A 17,710-nucleotide genomic window follows, 5' to 3' on the forward strand; every position below is an offset into this window, starting at 1 on the left:
TTTAAGGGAAAATCATCCATAAAATGCGTTAAGCATGGGGTAAAAATATGTATATATTACGATTTATAAAATGCCTCCACACTTAAGCATTTGCTTGTCCTCAAGCAAAATCCTCAACTCATAATCAAAATAAATCTTTCTCAACTTATAATCTCTATAAATAATATCTCTTCATAATCTATAGGTAATCATACATTGAGAATTCAACTAAAAGAACATAAAAGTTTCAAACATTCCAAGTCGAGTATTTAATCATGCAAACATAGGTGTCTCCCTTAATCTAAGTAATTACCTTTGATTCAGAATATCACAGAGTTTCATATCCTCACTAAAGATTCACTCAAATCACTTGATGTGTTTAAGGACAATAACTGAAGCACTCAATAGTCAATAATGAAAAATTATTAACATAGGCTTGTATGAAAATCAAATCTCCACCACTATAAATTGAGATGATACATCAATCAAAAGGTATTTAAAGGGTTGTAATGAGGCTTGGTTAGGGGGTGGTCACAGGTTGAAAGCAAAAGTTAGAATCGAGATTGAATTGAAAAATCACTTCAATAGAAAAAGATTTAATATCACTTGCGTACAACAGAGCTTCTTATCAGAATATGGAATTAAATACTTAAGCTCAAAAACAAAATATTACTACTAGTAATATGTATACATTTTTTTAAGAACAAGTTAAATCACAAAATAGAATGAAACATAGTTAAGCAACTATTTCAATTCAAATCTCGATAAAAATGGGGATCAAATTAATTTAAGGGATTTCAACAATAATGGGTTAAGGGTTAATATTAAGGGTAATACAAGAAATGATTTGTTAGGCTCAAGGGGGTTTACTAGGGGTTAGTCGTGGAGGTAGGCTTTTCATAGCATGAGTGGGTTAATCCTAAGTGCCTTAATCATTTTGACATATCAAATCAAATGGTGTGGTCTTGACATGTATAATCAAGCAAGTTCTAGAATAACAGTTCAATACTGAGGCACTCAAAGCAATAATAAAAGTGAGCATAAAAGAATTAATAAATGCTCAAAAGGCTCAAAATCTCACAAAAATTATGGATTTTTTATGTTTAAAACTTGTGAATTCCAACTCAAAGTAATACCTAAACTTAGGGGAAACAACCAAAGATTTTAAATTCTTAAAAATTAACTTATCATGTTTGATTCTCTAATGTCATAAAGTTTAAACAATCAATGCATAAATGTCTATGTTTTAATTCAAGATATATCAATCAAAATCATAAATCAATCAAAATTAATCCTAAATATGATATGAAAGCTTTTCAAGAGAACAAGGCAGTCATTCAAAGATTTTTCTGATAATGAAATGAATATCCCCCCACACTTAATATGTACATTGCCCTCAATGTACAAAGATAGATATAAGAATATAGAAAGAAGATAGGGAGAAAAGTGAATCTTCCTGAGTTAAAAATGAATGATATTCCTGGATTAGCGAGAGCGAGTTGTTGGAAATAAAGCTGGAAGACAAACATGATTCTAACGGACAAAATGAGGATTGGGGGAATAATTTGATAGTAATCATAAAGACAGCTGTGTTTAAAAAAAACAAAAGAATCTTCAAAAATTAGTAAAAGAAAAATAAAATAAGATAGATAATCTAATTTTTCAAGTGGCACGGCCAGTTAGCATGCCCGAGTGGATCGTGTCTAGCCCGTGTTTGTCGTGAAGTGAGTTATCGTCACACGACCTTCAGGCACGCCCGTGTGTCTAGACCCACACCTGTGTCAATCTAACAGGCTCGGCCACAGGTGATACACACGGGCGTGTCATACGCCCGTGTTATTTTGGCAGATTTGACCATGGCCATGTCGCACGGCCATGGCGTTTTATTGTAGCTCGTGTTTTGGAAAATTGTTGCCCTATTTTCACACGGCCCTAAGCACGCTCGTGTGCTTGGCTGTGTCTCTATGGAAAACTTGTATTCAAGAGTTCTGTTAGTAAGTTAGGTGTTGAAGTCTAAATTTTAAAAAATTTAATACAGTTAGTGCTCGGGTTGCCTACCGAGAAGCGCTTATTTATAGTCTAAGCTCGACTTACTTCTCCATTGAATGGTCATGGTTGTTCGAGGAGTTTATACTCCTCATTCTTGCTATCATTCTCATCAAAATAAGGTTTCAGACGGGTGTTGTTTACCTTAAAAGTACCGAACTTGGGATGACTTACCTCGACTATACCGAATGGGAAAATGCCAAGTACCATAAGAGGGATTTCTTCATTCAGTATGGTAGTCACAATGTGAGGATCTGCGGCATCTAATAAGACTTTATCTCCAATCTTAAGTTGATGTGGGAAGGTGTTGAGCTTGTTCTGCCTTAGTTCTGGTTTATCATGCGTTCTTGCTTTATGCGTCCGCCATTCATCTAGCTCCTCGATTTGTAGCTTTCGTTCTTCATGAATAGGTCCTCTACCGTTGCTTAAGAATGGCTCATGTACTTCCTTCAGACTCATTTCCTACAAAGTAGGTTGCACCATATTGTCAGTTTTAGTAGAATGGGTTAAACGATCACCTTCAATTTACGATGTGTTGCCAGAATTGCTAGCTTGAAAGGTGATTGTTTCGTCTCCCACACGGAGTGTGAGTTCACCAGTGCCAACATCAATGATCGTTTTAGCAGTTGCTAAAAAAGATCTTCCTAGAATTAAAGGATTTTTGCTATCCTCTTCTATGTCTAGAACAATGAAGTCCGCGGGAAATATAAATTTATCGATTTTAACTAGCACATCTTCAATAATACCCCTAGGAAATCTTATAGTTTTATCTGCTAATTGAATGCTCATCCTAGTCTGTTTGGGTTTCCCAAGACCTAATTGTTTGAACATTTTGTAGGGCATGACTTTAATACTAGCCCCTAAATTAGCTAATGCATTATTAACATCTAAACTACCAATTAAGCAAGGAATTGTAAAACTCCCTGGATCTTTTAATTGTTCGGTAGCTTATTTTGCAGAATAGCTGAGCAAACTACGTTTAGCTCCACATGCGACGCCTTGTCCAACTTCTGCTTATTTGCTAAAAGCTCCTTTAAAAATTTCATTGCATTTGGCATCTGTGATAGAGCTTTAATAAACGGTAAGTTAATGTGTAGTTTTTTTAAGAGTTTAAGGAATTTACCAAATTGTTCATCTGAGCGGCCTTTCCTTGTTGCGTTGGGGTATGGCACACGAGGTTTATATTTGACATTCACTGATTTGTTTTTATTATGACCTACCTCACCTTGGCCTCTGCTGACCATAGTTTCTTGCCTCGGTTCTGGCTCAAGCTCAATGAATTCATCTTGAACATTAATAGTGTTAAGTTGTTCCCTTGGGTTGGGTTCAGTATTACTTGGCAAGCTACCCTGTAGTCATTCGGAGATTAGCTTGGAAAGCTGGCCTATCTGAGTTTCGAGCCCTTCGATCGACGCTTGTTGATTTTTAAGTGCTATCTCAGTATTCTGGAAATGGGTTTCTAACACCGATATAAACTTTGAGAGCATCTCTTCAAGGTTCGGCTTCTTTTTCTGTTGGTAGGGTGGCTGTTGGTAGCCTGGAGGTGGTCTCTGATTTCCTTGGCCTCCCTATGAGAAATTTGGGTGGTTCCTCCAACTTGCATTGTAAGTGTTACTATATGGATTGTTTTGAGATCGAGAACTATTACCCATGTAATTTAACTGCTCGTTATCCATGTTGTGTCCATAAGGTTGGTATTTCGAATTACTTGATCCACCTCCACTTGCTTCGCACTGCATTACTGGGTGAACCTGTGAAGAACTAAGAAAACCATCAATTTTCTTATTCAAGAGTTCTACCTGATTAGAGAGTATGGTGATCGAATCAACGTTATAAACACCGGTTGTTTTCGTTGGTTTTGTCCTCATGACTTGCCACTGATAGTTATTCAGTGACATCTCCTCTATAAACTCATAGGCATCTTCAGGTGTTTTATTATTGATGGTTCCGCCAGCAGCTGTGTCAATAATTTGCTGAGTCGAAGGATTCAGGCCAGTATGGAATGTTTGAACCTGAAGCCAAAGCGGTAACCAATGGTGAGGGCACCTTCTTAGTGAGTCCTTGTATCTCTCCCATGCATCCTAAAGAGTTTCTAAGTCCATCTGCACAAACGAAGAGATATCATTACGTAATTTGGCCGTTTTAGCCGGCGAGAAATATTCATATAGAAATTTTTCGGTCATTTGTTCCCAAGTAGTGATTGAACGTCGTGGTAATGAGTTCAACCACTGTTTAGCTTTGTTCCTCAATGAAAAAGGGAATAACCGAAGACGAATGGCATAATCAGAAACACCATTAATTTTAAATGTATCGCATAGTTCCAAAAAGTTTGCTAAGTGAGCGTTAGGATCCTCATCCTGCAAACCATCAAACTGAACAAATTGCTGCATCATTTGAATAGTGTTAGGTTTTAGTTCAAAAGTATTTGCAGCTACAGCAGGTCTAACTATGCTTGATTTAGTTCTTGTTAAAGAAGGTTTAGCATAATTATACATAGTGTGTAGAGCAGGATTTTGATTAACCGCAATTACAAAAGGTAGCTGATTGTCTTGGTTTTCAGCTATCTCTTCAGTTGGGGGTTGAGTATCGTCCTCTTGCTCGTTCTCTGTGTATCTTAAGCTTCGCCTTATTTCTCTTTGGTTTCTGTGAACTGTGCGATCGATTTCTTCGTCAAAAAGTAGTGGTCCTGACGGGTTTCTTCTAGTCATAAACTATAAAACCTGCCAAGAGAAAGAAAAAGTAAATTAATAAATAATAATAATAAATTAAATTAAATTGCAAGAAAAATAAATGACTAAAGTAATAAAAATTGAGCGTTCCTAATATCTTAGTTCCCCGACAACGGCGCCAAAAACTTGATTGCGATTTTCGTGACAGGTAAGTTTTAAATATTTATAATTAATCGTTCTTGAAACTAACTATTATCGCGATGCAGGCAAGTGTACCTATCGAACAGTAGTATAGTTTTAGCAAATTCGGATTGTCGAACCCAAAGGAACTAAAAGTACTAGTAATGACTGTCTTTTTATTATCTAGCCTAAGAATAAGGGGGTTTTGTTTTAACTAACTAATTAACTAATATAAGAATTCACAGAGAATGGAATTGGGGGATTACTTTTGGAAAATTATTGAATTAAGACAATACTTAAGGAAAAATCCACCTAGACTATACTTGTTATTCTAGCCCCGAATCGGATGATTTGTTCATTTAACTTGTTCCGTGGAGATCCCTAAGTTATGTTATTATCCCTATTCAAGACTAATAACGTCTAATCCCTAGATTGAATAATTGAGACTTTTCTCTAATTAACACCCTAGGGTTGCATTAACTCCATCTATGGATCCCCTTATTAGGTTTCACCCTAATTCGGCAAAATCTTGTCACCCTATGTCTAGGCGCGCATACAACTTCGCTTAATTATGACAAATGTACTCTTAGACAGGGTATATTTCTCCTCTGAATAAGAGCTTATCTTGAATCAGTATCCTGGGATATCAAAACAAGAATTAAGAACGCATAATTAAGAACAAATTAAATATTTATCATACAATTCAGAAAATAATAACAAGATTCGTCTTAGGTTTCATTCCCCTTAGGTATTTAGGGGATTTAATTCATAACTAAAAAGGAAAACATCTCAGAAGAATAACGAATACAAAACATAAGAAACCCAAAACTCCTGAAGGGAAATTAAAGGGAGATCTTCAGTCTTGATGGTGACTCCAGCTTTTGAGATGGATCAATCGGCTCCCTTCGAGTAATTCCTTCCTTCATCTTCCTGCCCCTCTTTTTCTCTTCCTTTAAGGCATATTTATAGGCTTTAGAATTCCTAAAAACCCTCAAAATTAGCCTTTTTCGAACTAGACTCAACTTGGGCTCCGCAGGGACACGCCCGTGTGACACGCCTATGTGAATCGTGCTTCGAATCTGCCAAATTGACACGGCCGTGTGGTCTGCCCGTGTGAGGAAGTCTAGGCCGTGTTGATTTCATACTTTGGCCCATTTTCTCCGCTTTTGGCCCATTTCTCGTTCCTTTCGCTCTCCTATGCTCTCCTAAGTATAAAACATGAAATTAAAGCATTAGGAGCATCGAATTCACCAATTCTAAGGGAAAATCATCCATAAAATGCGTTAAGCATGGGGTAAAAATATGTATATATTACGGTTTATCAGTAAGCATAAAGCTTAGTAAGTTTACATGCAAATAAAATGCAACTTAAACAAACATAAATCATGCATTTAAAACAACAAACATAACCTTACATTTTATCAAATCTCATGAACTTATTTCTCATATATATACATGTTCTTACCGTAAGCTCATCATATTTCATGTCATTCACATGAGTTCGATGTACATACCTGTGCCACTTTGCACATAATAACTTACTTTCTTGTCTTAATGCAGTCGTTAAGATTGCTCATTGAATTTCTCTTGAATTACCCGTTGAACACTTGGAATACTATCGGACACATCGAAAACTTGCACCTAAATGCCTCGTCTGTAGCCAATGTTAGTCCATTTCTCAAACCGCATGTTGCTCACATACGAGCTACTCACAGGACTACTCATATAGGCCGTCAGGTATCCACAACACATGCTAGACTACCTTGCCATTAATAGCATATACGAGACCAGTACCCGGATGCCAAAACATGTGTCATACATATCACGAACTCAGACCACAACTCAATAAGTTCAGATGTCACATATATCATGAACTCAGAAAAAACTCAATGAGTTCAGATTACATAATTCCTAGTGACATGTCACTTGTATCCTAACCATTCCTAAGGTTCAAACGGGATTCTTTGATACCACATTTCTGTATAACTTGCTCGTAACATCGATTTTAATGCTCATAGCACCAAATCACATATTCATGAAGAAATCAAAGCATAATTCATGATACAATTTAGGAAATAGACACATGATACAACATCACATTAAATATGTATGTACTTACCATACATACAATATTAAAGCATTTAAAGTATGGTATATGTTGCATTATTTGCAAATGAACTTACCTCGGTACAAAAATGATAGAAATGAGCCTAATCCTCGTAAAACATGTTCTTCCCCCGATCAAGACTCGAATCACGTTTTTCTTGATCTGTAATACCAAATTTAACTTTCTCAATACAAACATTACTCATATCGACTCATAACATATACTTTGGTAAAATTACCTTTTTACCTCTAACTTTTCACTCATTTACACTTTAGTAAAATGAAATGCATGCAATTTCTTGGTTATCCAAGCCTAGATGATTCATATTCTATCTCATATCAGCCCATATGTTCCTTTATTTCTTTCTACTACTAATTTTTACACCATTTACAAACAAGTCCTTTTTAGGTGTTTTTACTAAAAATCACTTAGCAAAAGATGTTTATCACACATCAAACATTCATACTCCTCCATTAAACATCAAAATACAACCAAGTTACACATGGGTCAAATTTTATGAATGAACCCTAGCTCAAAATAATGGTAGGAATGGGTAGATCATGTTTCAAGGACTTCAAAAATGCAGAGAACATAAAAAACGGGGCTAGGGAGTACTTACAATCAATCTTGAAAAGTTGAAAACCCTAGCTATGGAACCCTTGTAAAATTTGGCTATGGATTGAAGAAGATGGACAAGATTTTCACTTCATTCTCCCTTTTTATTATTTTATTTACCAAATGACAAAAATGCCCTTAAAGCCTTTCTTTCAAAATTTTCCTATTCATGCCCATTTTTGTCAACATTTTTAAAATTTGGTCTAACTACTATTTAAGGACCTCTAATTAATAATCCAATGAAATTTCATGCTTAAAGCGTCTAGAACACAAGTTTTGCAACTTATTCAATTTAGTCCCTAAAGTCAAATTGGACATCTTAGGCATAGAATTTATTCATGAAAATTTCACACAAGCATGCAATCATATCATGGACCATCAAATAATCATAAAATAATCATTTGTATTTCAGATTTGTGGTCTCAAAGTCACTATTCTGACTAGACCCTAATTCAGTTACACAAAGGGAGTTGAATCTTAGATAGCATCGATGGATTGAGATGCTCAAAGATTATGACTACACAATAGAGTATCATCCTAGTAAGGCCAATGTGGTTGCTAATGCTCTCATTCATAGAGCAATGATTGATTTGAGAGCAATGTTAGCTCGTCTTAGTCTGTTCGATGATAGGGGTCTGTTAGTTGAGTTGCAAGTTAAGCCGATTTGGATTAATCAGATTTGGGACAAGCAGTTAGGGAACAAGTTTTGGGTTTGCAATTTTTTCAGAGTGAGAGTGGCAGTACTTTAGATTTTGGGCTGAATAAATATGGAGTTCTGTGTTTTTGAAGTCAAATTTGTGTACCGAATGATTCTAGTCTAAGGCAGTCGATTCTGAGGGAGGCGCATAGTACCCCTTATGCTATGCACCCCGGTGGTAATAAAATGTATCGTGATCTCTGTAAGCTGTACTGGTGTCCGAGTTTGAAGCGTGAGGTTACGGATTTTGTTGCTCGTTGTCTGACGTACCAGCAAGTTAAGGCTGTGCACCAGTTACCTTCGGGTCTACTACAACCCTTTAAGATTCCTTTATGAAAGTGGGAACGAGTAACGATGGACTTCGTTAGTAGGTTTCCCCTGACACCTATTAAGAAAGATTCTCTTTAGGTCATCATGGATCGATTGACCAAGTCTGCTAATTTTATTCTAGTTTGGACAGGCTACTCTCTGCAGAAGCTAGCAAAGCTTTATATCTTCGAGATAGTAAGACTGCATGGGGTTACTATTTCGATAATTTCTGATAGAGATCCTCGCTTCACTTCTCAATTCTAGAAGAAATTGCACGAAGCTCTGGGTTCGAGATTAGACTTCAGTACTATATTCCATCCTCAGACCGATGGTCAGTCTGAGAGGGTGATTCAGACACTGGAGGATATGCTTCAGAGTTGTGTAATAGATTTCCAAGATAATTGGTAGGATTATCTGTCGCTAGCTTATTTCGCCTATAATAATAGTTTCCAGTCTAACATGAAGATGGCACCTTGCCAGACTTTGTATGGTCGTAAATGTCATAATCATTGTGTTGGACTAAGTTGGGTAAGCGTCGAGTTTTGGGTCCTGAATTGGTTTCTGAGACCGAAGTTAAGGTTGGACTGATTCGGGATAGTCTAAAGGCAACTTCTGATAGACAGAAGTCTTATGCAGATCTAAAGAGGAAGGATATCAAGTACTCTGTGGGCGACTTTATTTTTCTTAAGGTTTCTCTATGGAAGAAAATTTTGAGGTTCAATCGTAAGGGCAAGTTGAGCCCTAAATTATTGGGTCGTATTAGATTCTGAAGCGTGTGGGACCAATTACTTATCAGTTGGAATTACCTTTGGAATTCAACCATCTCCACGATGTGTTTCACGTCTCGATGTTAAAGCGGTACTGGTCTAATCCATCTCACGTTATCTCTGTTAGAGAGATCGAAGTTAGGCCGGATTTGACTTTGAAGGAGAAACTGGTTCAAATTTTGGATCGTAATATTAAGGTTCTAAGGAGGAAGTCTATTCTGTGAGTGAAGGTTCTGTGGCGGAATCATGGCACTGAGGAAGCCACGTGGGAACCTGAGGACTCGATGCGTCAACAGTATCCTCATCTGTTTTAAGGAGTTGTAATGCCTTAAATAATTTATTTTTATTTCTGTAATATCTAACAACTGTGTATCTGCTTTAATGGTTAAGTGTTTTGGGTGTGTGTGTAAGGTATTGAGTTCAAGTCCCACTTTTAACAAATTTTGTTATTTTTGGATCCAAGCCTTACCCTTGTGGAGTGGGCTTACATAAAATTGCCTGTTAATTCATATCAGAATGAGCCTATTAGTTCGAGTGGTAAGGGAGTTAGAGTGTTGGAGGTCTTGTGTTCGAATCCTTGTACGAGCGTGGATGTTTATTTTTGTTTTAGTGGTGGTTAGAAGTTCAGTGGTAGTGGGATTCTAAGTTAGAGGGGGTTATGGATGAGGATGTAGTGGGATTTGGGTAAAATTTATTTTCCCGAAAATCTCTCCCTTCTTGGAAAAAAATCTGAGGTTTCATTTTTCTTCCTCCTCTATTTTTTTCTTTTTCTTTTCCCCTTTTCTTTTCAATAGAATTATTCTCATTCTTCTTCCTTGTTTTAACAAAAATTGTTATTCTATATTGCGGTGTTTCGAATCATTGTGTTTATACGTTTGATAAGTAACGGGAAGTATGTTTTACACGAATAGAGAGTCTTTCTTTTAATTCATTTAGAGCGATGTTGAATTTTTTTCTGTTGATATTGAACTCGTGTTTTTGCAACAGCAATTCGTTAAGATCGTGACTCTCCTTTTGCGAAATTGTAGTTGAAATCATTCGGGTGTTGGGGTAAGCGATGAACCCTTGAATTGAATTGTTGTCAGTTACGTGATTTCGGTTTAATCATGAATTAATACTGATTTTTTGAGTTTGTCTTGTCGATTTTAGGTGTTGTGTGGCTCGAAAGTGTTTTTGCATCGAAACTGTACCAGATGTGTTCCCAAAACACGAAAAATGAAGTTTCGGCGAAAGCCAAAAGTGCTTACCGTCAACTCCATATGGGCGTATGGCCAACTGTGGGGGTGGCCGTGTGTGAGACACGACCGTGTGATTGACGAAGGCATGGTTGTATACAAGACACAGTCATGTGGTGATGCGAGTGTGGCTGTGTGAATCATACAAGCTAGGCCAAGTTGGGCGTGTGGGCAACACGGGCGTGTGGATTTTGGGCCAAGCTGTGTGGGACACACGGGCAAGGCCAATTTGGGCGTGTGCGCCGACACGGGCTTATGGGCCTATAATTCTAAATTTTTCCCTAGGGTTGCACGGGTCGTTCCACTCAATTGTGAGCCTATTGTATGGTCGATATGGGCTAAGCAAACCTTAAAACTATGTGATCTGATAGTCTAATATTCTGCTCTGTGTATGACACTATTATGCATGTATGTCTGATGTATATATATTTGATATTTGTATACGAGCATGTAAGCATGATATTTCTTATTATAAATATCTGATTGGGGTGGGATTTGTTTATGTGGAGGAAATGTTCTGTATGGCGACCTTCACCTTTATTCTGGCAGCTTGGCTGTATTTTATCTGATATGTGTCATAATGGCACGATATGGTGTATAGGGATGTGGGTGTTGTTAACCCAGCATGGTGTGATGGGCTGGTCAGAGTTGGTGTGTAGAGGATAGGGGTAGGATTTTGTATATCTGATCTGCATATCTGATTCTATTATCTGAATCTGAAATGGACATGAGTCCAAATCTGTGTCTGACTGTATATGAGATTTTTGTATGTTTTGCATGTCTATTTATGTTGGGTTACACACTGAGTTTATGAAAACTCACATTTGTTTGTCTATTTTGTTCAGGTAATCCACAAAGTTAGACGAGTCGATGCAACGTACACTCAACGGTGAGCACTTGATCGAGAACTGTTTTACTTAGTAATTTATAGTTTTTATTTTTAATTCTAGTTTTATTTGAGAGTTTGTAATTTTTGGGACTCTCCAGATTGTTGGTTTTTACTTGGTTTGGATGCGTTTTTTATCTTTCGTTGCAATGCTTGTCTAAAATCACGATTTTACAAAAACAAAGCGTTTCTGAAAACATGAATTGTATTTCTAAAGTTTAACGATTTTAAGACTTCCACTTTAAATTATGTTTTGACAAATTAACTAATTAAATGATTCTTTCAGTAATAATCATGAATGAATATGAGTTATAAAAGTTGAATGGTCTATCGGAACAACTCAGTTTTCAAAACCCATTCCTTATGACATCTCCGAATCCGGCCATAACGTCTAGGCCGGGTATGGGGTGTTACAGAATTTTCTTCTCCTCTGCTCGTGGTTTTCCCGAAAGGGTTTCCACGTAAAATTCTCTGTGTTCTTTTCTCTTTCTTTGCAATTCATTGTCATTATCGACGTTTTAATTTTTGCTTACTCTTCGAATTATGGATCATCTCAAATCCACCTATGAATGAAGTTATGAAGTATGCAACATACTAGTACGATCCAACATTTTTTTTATGTTATACTAAGGTGATGCTAACATGAAAAATACTTTTTTAGAACAACAAATGTTCTTTTAACCACATTTCGAAGTTTTGAATGTCTCAAATTAAAGAGTTTGTAGGTTGTCTTAGGTGCTTGTGTGTTTGGCTCTATTCTCTAAAAGGTTATCATACCCCACAATATGGTGGAAGAAAATATTTTATATTTGCATAGTTAATAATTGCCACATAATATTTGAGTTCACGATGCAAATAGTCTATAGCTTTAATTATAAAAACTTATATAAACATAATTTGGAGAAATAATTATGCTAGGTTATAACTCTTTTATAATATTTAAATTAAGTAAAAAATAATATAAATTTTATAAAAAAAATTATAAAGTGTTTATAATTTGTTAGAATTTATAATATAATAAATCATTGGCAATAACCATCCCAAATACTCATACATGTTCATCCTCGTAATATAAAAATTTATAAGTTAAACTTCTACAAAAAATAATTTAAAAAAATAAATTTGGGTGTAATTATCTGCGTAATCACTTCAATTCTGACTCCTCCCGAGAATTGGAAAGTGTTTATGAGGGTGCTCCAATTACATCCAAATTAGTGAGACCCACCAATTACAATGGCTACCAAACATGTTATCTTGTGTAATTACAAACAATTACACCAAATCCAATTATTAGTTAACTTTTCAAACACTACTTTTAAGAAATAAATTTGTCCAATGAACACCTTAACTAATTGGAAAATTAGCATTTTAAAGAATAATACGATAAATATACTTTTCTATCTATGTCAATATTTTGAATCCTAAATATAACATTATTAATAGAAGTAGCAAACAATTTTAAATTTAAATCTTAAAACAAATATGAAAAATACCACTAATTAATTAGTGATTTGTAAATGCGAGACCAAAAATACCTAGAAATTAGAACCTATTAAAATTTATTGATCTTTTGTATTTTTAAATTTTTATTATATATTCTAAAAATGTGATGCACTTGTTGGAATATAATTATTGGGTGATGAATGATAAATTGATGTTCAAATTAAATAATTGTATCTCTTGGATTAATATTGCATTTTTTCATATAGTTGTATCTCTTGGTTTAATATTGTATTTTTTTTCATTCATTGTCTCTATTCACTTGTATCTATTTATTCTTCAACAAAACTCTTCAAAAATCGGTCTAAATCTCTTCATTCATTTCCTCTCCTCTATATAAAGCCAAGTTAGGAGATTTTCAAAACATCATCAAAAACCATTAATATAAAAAATTCCTTCTAAATTCATTTCTCCTGGTAATAGAGAAAGGCAAGTTGTGTTCGATTGATCATTGTTGTTGTGCTACTACTGTGATCGTTTGTTGTTGTATCTTGGGAGATAACGTCTAACGTTACTCAAAGCACCTAGGAGAGGTCGAATCTGTCTTAAGGAAACTGTTTATACTGGCCTCAATAAAATTCTTCTTCTAATTTTCAACTCTGTCCAATTATAGGTATTCTGTTGTGTTACTGCTATTGCATTATATTGCATTTTCATTGTTACTGACATGTTAATACTACATACTATATTATATTTTCTTATAGCACTGGCATGGGCGAATTCAGGGGCTGGCTGGACTTGTCCCTATATTTTGTAAATTTACTATTTAAATTTTTTGTGTCTTGAAAATTTTAATTTAATATTATAATTAGTAAAATAGGATAAATTTGTGTTTCGCCTCTCAAAAAATTTCAAAAAAAATTTAAATTTGATTTCTTTTATAATATTTATATTTTTAATGATAAATTTAGTATTATTTTTAGTTTAATTTAGTAAACTAATATAAGGTAATATTCTGAATATTAATTTGGTAAAATAAAGTTTAATAATTACAATATCTAAGTATAAATAATATCTAAATATTAATTAGGTAAAAATATAGTTACATAATTATAATATTTAATACAAATTGAACATTTAACTTATTTTTTCTTACCGATTGAGTCTTACTTCAATTAACATGAGCATTGTTGTCAATGCAAGAGGACGTGGTTCGACTACGCTAAAATGCATTATCCTCCTATTTATGAGTTGGGGATAGGCTATGAATAATTTTAGGTATTGTATCAAAAATAACAGATATAATCCAAACCTATAATGAGATCGATAAAAAAACTTCTTTTTCTTACATTTTATTTATTAAGATAATTTCAAATTTAAAAATACCTTAATGGAAGTAAGCCTGACACATATGAGCTAGATTTGTTTTGAACATGTATATTTTATATAAATATCCAACTTCTTATCAACAATTCTAACTTCGTTTTTGTTCACTATTAATCCTTAAAAGTACATATGTTTATATATAAAAACCCTAACACTATAACCTTTTGAAAATATCTAATATCTAAGTAATCAACTTATTATTTATTATATATATTATTTAGGTAATTAACCTAAATATTCATATATTTAAATAAATTTGGTATGTTAATAATTTATATTTTCAAATTTGAATATTTATATGTTGATAATATTCTTGTATCTTATTTTTTATTGCATATTCTAAATTGTTTTCTGTTTAACATTAATTTCCTTAACAATAAAACGATGAACTTCAAAAATAAAGATTCTAAATCTCAACTTTTGACAAATATAAAAATACTAATAATAGTAATAAATTGTCCTGAGCTTGGATGCCGTAATTAATTTTGATGTACAAATTGGGTCCTAATAATTGTACTGTCAATTTTGTATTCCCCAAACAAAAGGTACATGAAATTAAAGGCATTTTGCATACAGAAAAGAACGAAATTTAAGGCATTAAATGGCCCTGAGATTCCTATCTTGTTAATTTTATTATATTTTACTTTTTTGTTTTTTAAAAGTCATTCATTTTTCTATGTGCGTTAAAGATCAATTTTGTAAAACTCGTGGTCAGCTATTGAAAATTGTTTCACATTTTAAAAATAATTTTAAATAAAATATTGTTTTATTATTAATAAGAATTCGATTTGAATCAGCCTGCCCTTAATATGACCATTAGTGATGCAAAAATTGCGACCCAATCTAAAAGAAATTGTTTTGATGAGAATCTCAATAAAAGAAATAGTTGTGTAACACCCCACGCCCGACCTGATCACCGGGTCTGAGCTACTAAATGTTACATTCGTTGCTAAAGCAACTACAATAAATTAGATAACATATAATCACTTATACTTGTAATCAAGAGTTAATTACATTCAAAATTATGATAAACAATCAATTCTAAAACTTAATCAAGCTTATGAAAGCTCTTTTGTAAACTAGAGTATGAAACAAGACCAAGTTGCAAAGTTTTAAAAGTTCAGGGCCGACGTCATGATGTCATCTATTCCATGTCAAGACATTGTCAAAATAGTATGTCACATCAAAACGTCAAGCCATTTGATGTCACGACGTCACTTATTTTCGGCCAATGTTGCGACGAGGTAAGCTGGTCGCTGAGATGAGGACTCTATTTTTGGTAAAAATAAACCATTTGGTACCTATTTCATACTCTCCAACCAAACCTATCAATTTATGTACCAATTACCAAATTCATTTGAATCATAACATACTAATAACATACCAAAGAAGCTCAACATCTATATTCAACTTCAAAACAAAAACATTAATCACTTATGCATCAATTAAACATAAACTTTTCAATTTCACTAAAGCATACAAACCAAATCATTCACTTACCAACAATATCGTTAACTCGGAAGGATCATCTTGAGATCATCAATAAGGAGGTTGAATTGTCCTTTGAGAAATTGTGGTGGAAGCAATGAAAAATATACAACAAAGAGCACAATGATTAACAGTGGTTCGGCCACAATTGCCTACTCCACTACCTTATTTTTCCACAACTAAGGATTTCCCCAAATTCACTAACTTGCCAATCTTTGAGGACAAGGTTTAATCTTACAATCTCTCTTAATATTTATGCCCCAAAATCTTAATAGACAACTCCCTTAAGGTTTCTACCCAAACCTTAAGGATTAACCCTCTCTCTCAAAGAAAAACAAATAATCAAGTAAAGAAATAATCCTTACAAGATTAGGATGTTAGCCAATGAAACACAAATACAAAGAAAAACACTTGAGCTAAATGAATACAATGAAAGCTCACAAGTGTTTACAAGAAAATGCATGAAAAAATTAAGCTCGGGGTTGTTTTGATTGATCTTTAAGCTTTGCACATGTTTCTTGTTGTTGCTAAACCTTTGGAAGATGGTATTTATACTCTCTAATTGATTTCAAACCGTTATTGTTGTTGTAGAAGTGATGTAGCCGTTGGGGTTGAAATACGAGGTTATTAACTTCACCTGTAGCAACGAGCATCGATACCTACTAAAAGGGTATCGATATTTTTTATAATTAATGCAGATTTCAGTGATCGTTAGAGTAGGAATATCGATACCTTAGGAAATATTTTGATACCTTAAGAAATGTATCGATACCGGACCGATACCTACTAGTGTTTGAAAGAAACAGAATGTCAATTTGGTATCAATTATCAAAGGGGTATCAGTATCTTGTAAAATATCGATACTTAGACAAAAAGTATCGATACTTTTTGTCCTGGAGCAATTCTAACTTGTTCGAAACTTGTTAAAACATATTTGAAAATGTTTGACTGCTCAACTTTACTTTTATTCAAAAATACTTTAATTTGTTATATCAAAACATATTATCAAATAAGGCTTAGTTTAACAATCTCCCCCTTTTTGATATAACAAAACATTTTGTAAACTTGTTTTTAATAGATTGCTCCCCCTTAATAAAAGTCATTTTAAATTTAAGCCCCCTATATAAAAATCATTTTCTATTTAAGGCATAAATATTTGGAGCATAAATATTTGCAATAAGGACAAATTTGACATTCATTTTGATTTCAAATTTTGGTCACTAAACTTGGTATATAAGTAATCAGTCAACATTAAAATTTACTTTTCTCTTCTCCCCATTTTTGTTATATAAAAAATAAACAATAAAGCTCTCAAGAGGAAAAGAAAGTGGTTAGTTCAATATATATATTAAACATAAAGAACTAATGAACTACTATACCAATCAACATTAAGGTGCAATCATATAGAATTTTCCTTTGATCACTCTAAAGTAGTGCACCTTACTTACAAATATAGAATTAAGTTTTTGTTACCCAATATCTTTTGGGTCCATGATCTTTAGTCTTCAAAATCCTAGTCCCTTTAGGTATCCATTTCGAAAGAGTTTCCTTGTCTTGAGTATCACTAAGTCCTTTAGGGACCCATACACTTTTAACAAGTTTTCCCTTGTAAAATCTTGAGAGACCTCTATGTTTATAGAAATTAAAGCTATTTCTAACAAAGTTTTGTTTTGAATATTCTCCTATTTCAAAAACATTGTTAGAGTGAGCTTTTTCACTCTTAAGCAACTAAAGTTACTTTTGATGATCTTTATGAAATTTTGATAGTAAATTATGCAAGTCTAAAATTTTCTTTTCAAAGTCATTAATAATTTCTTTCATTTTATTTACTTTCTCTTCCATTTCATGATTGGACTCGGAAAGTATATGATTTTCATTTCTCAATTTTGAAACATTTTTATTGTAT

General features: G+C 33.8%; 1 non-coding gene across 1 annotated transcript; it reads left to right on the top strand.

The window, feature by feature from the left end:
• Window positions 1-4,053: 4,053 nt before the first annotated feature.
• LOC121207420 (small nucleolar RNA R71) lies at window positions 4,054-4,160 on the top strand. Its single transcript, XR_005902510.1, has one exon. It is a non-coding gene; the product is annotated as a small nucleolar RNA R71 (small nucleolar RNA).
• The last annotated feature ends 13,550 nt before the right edge of the window (window positions 4,161-17,710 follow it).

This window comes from Gossypium hirsutum, chromosome A09 (genome assembly GCF_007990345.1).
Source record: "Gossypium hirsutum isolate 1008001.06 chromosome A09, Gossypium_hirsutum_v2.1, whole genome shotgun sequence".
NCBI lineage: Eukaryota > Viridiplantae > Streptophyta > Magnoliopsida > Malvales > Malvaceae > Gossypium > Gossypium hirsutum.